The 2,647-nt window shown below is 32.8% G+C and overlaps 1 non-coding gene across 1 annotated transcript; it reads left to right on the plus strand.

Annotated features, from left to right (window-relative positions):
- The first annotated feature begins 2,047 nt into the window (after positions 1 to 2,047).
- Positions 2,048 to 2,119, plus strand: Trnaa-ugc. Its single transcript has one exon. It is a non-coding gene; the product is annotated as a tRNA-Ala (tRNA).
- Positions 2,120 to 2,647: the final 528 nt, after the last annotated feature.

Consider the following 2,647-nt stretch of genomic DNA (forward strand, 5'->3'; position numbering starts at 1 on the left):
GTGTTTATAGCTTGTTCACGAGTTCCAAGACACACATAGTAATCAAAACATAGGTGTTTATAGCTTGTTCACGAGTTCCAAGACACACATAGTAATCAGAACATAGGGTGTTTATAGCTTGTTCACGAGTTCCAAGACGTGACCAGTCACACATAGTAATCAAAACATAGGGTGTTTATAGCTTGTTCACGAGTTCTAGGACGTGACCAGTCACACATAGTAATCAAAACACAGGGTGTTTATAGCTTGTTCACGAGTTCCAAGACGTGACCAGTCACACATAGTAATCAGAACATAAGGTGTTTATAGCTTGTTAACGAGTTCCAAGACACACATAGTAATCAAAACATAGGGTGTTTATAGCTTGTTAACGAGTTCCAAGACGTGACCAGTCACACACAGTAATCAAAACACAAAATGTCTGTAACTTGTTAACGAGTTCCAAGACACACATAGTAATCAAAACATATGGTGTTTATAGCTTGTTCACGAGTTCTAAGACGTGACCAGTCACACACAGTAATCAAAACACAATATGTCTGTAACTTGTTCACGAGTTCTAAGACACACATAGTAATCAGAACATAGGGTGTTTATAGCTTGTTAACGAGTTCCGAGACACGTAGTAATGTAAATTATTATATTTACACTCACGATATCTCCAGTTTGAAAACCGAAAGAACGATTTACATTATGAGAGTTGGTTATAATGATGTTATTCCACCTATTTAAAAAGCTTATATATATATATTTGATGTTTTACTATGATAAGCCATATTTGTACTGTATGATACTTCACCCACTGTATATTTTTGTACTTAATTTATATTCTGCATATTTTCAAAACAGATAATAGATCTCACTGAACGTGTTCCAATAACTTGGTTCACTTTTCTTTGAATATTATCACAAATAGCTCAATATGAGGCCTGTAAATGATATTATCATTTCGAGTATTCAGGATATAAGAGATATACAACACGATATCCTCTAATGTTGCTTTCTACACTGATATCGTTACTCATTTAATCGTGTTTGAAAACTAGATTTTCAGTTTTGATCATCACCAGTGTATATTATACAATCATTTACATTCGTTATGAATTGTTCTTTAAAAAAAAATATCATACTTGAAAATCAGCGTTTTTGTAAAAGTTGATGAAAAACAGAGATTTGAATCAAACAGTGAGGAGAAATAACCGTTTATTCTTCCTTTATTTAGTTGTATTTAGTATTGCTATCTAGAAAGTCGACCTTTAATAAAACATTGGTGTAGTATTCACTGGAGTTCATTTTGTGGTCTTAAACATAAGCAGACAAGAAATATATATATATACAGAAATAATATGAATGAGATATATTTTCCCGACTTAAATTTACAATCCCAACTTACATATCAACCAGTTACATCAGCTTAATAACATCGACAGATACGAATTAATGTGCTAAACTGTCAATCCCAGAATTAATATTAGTGTACCGATGCCTATAAATGTTCATGCTCTGAGGCTGTGGATGCGTTATTATATTGGTGATCAAATCCTATTTTTCAAATGAACTAGCACAACTTAGGAATGACTAGCGCAGTTAGTCCTTGTGTAGCTTTATGTAGATTTCCATAAACAAAATATATCCACCTTTAAACTGGGTGATAACTTACCGATTTTCCACCCTCTATAGCTCGAAAGATGGTAATCCGAACTATCATATATTTTCAGTGGATGTTCTCTGCTAGACCCTTAGTTCATTCACATACCAAATTTCAAGACAATCCATTAAGAAATACTTGAGATATAACATTTTCAATTTCGATTGAGTTTTTTCCTTTTTTCTTTTTTCAACCAAAAGTACGGAAGCTTTATTTAATAGAAAAATATACTCAAATTTTATGAATATTTTTCACATATGGTAAACTGACAGATCTTTACATCTAGAATTAGGACTCTCACTTAGTGTAAATGTAAGCCACACGTACAAAATTATTCAACAAAAACCGTTCAAAATGAGTTTTAAAAATGAAAAATGCTAACAACAAACGCACAGTACAGGGGGTGTAGCTCAGTGGTAGAGCGTTCGCTTTGCATGTGAAAGGCCCCGGGTTCGATACCCGGCACCTCCACAGTTGAAGAACTTTATAAAGTTTTAATAAATAAATTTCGAGCATTGATAAAGTGTTTGATAAGTTTTTTGTGAATTTTATTGGTTAAGTCCTTGCCACAGACACATCATAAAAGAACGTTGAACGATATCTTACAAAAGGCAAAGTGATTGTATACTCTACACAAAACCTGAGTTTGTTGAAATATATTTGAGTACAATAAATGTAAGTACAAGAATATAATTTGGGGTTTCAAATTTTCACACTTTTAGACACACACACACACATATATATAAGTAGAAAAATGCGAAGGTGATAAAATTTGACTTTTAGAGAAAAAATCACTTTCCAGTTTCGAGCTTGAAAAAGAACGTTTGCTCGAAACGTGGCCAAGTACATGAATTATTACCATAGTTTTTAAAGGTGCTTTTTTCTCTAAAAGTCTAATTTCATACATATATATGTAACGTCTGAATAACATGTGAATACACAAAATACCGTTAGCCTTAAACGTCACAGTTATAGCAGGAAATATTTTTTTCAGAGCTG

The sequence above is a fragment of the Limulus polyphemus genome, unplaced genomic scaffold, assembly GCF_000517525.1.
Source record: "Limulus polyphemus unplaced genomic scaffold, Limulus_polyphemus-2.1.2 Scaffold6126, whole genome shotgun sequence".
NCBI lineage: Eukaryota > Metazoa > Arthropoda > Merostomata > Xiphosura > Limulidae > Limulus > Limulus polyphemus.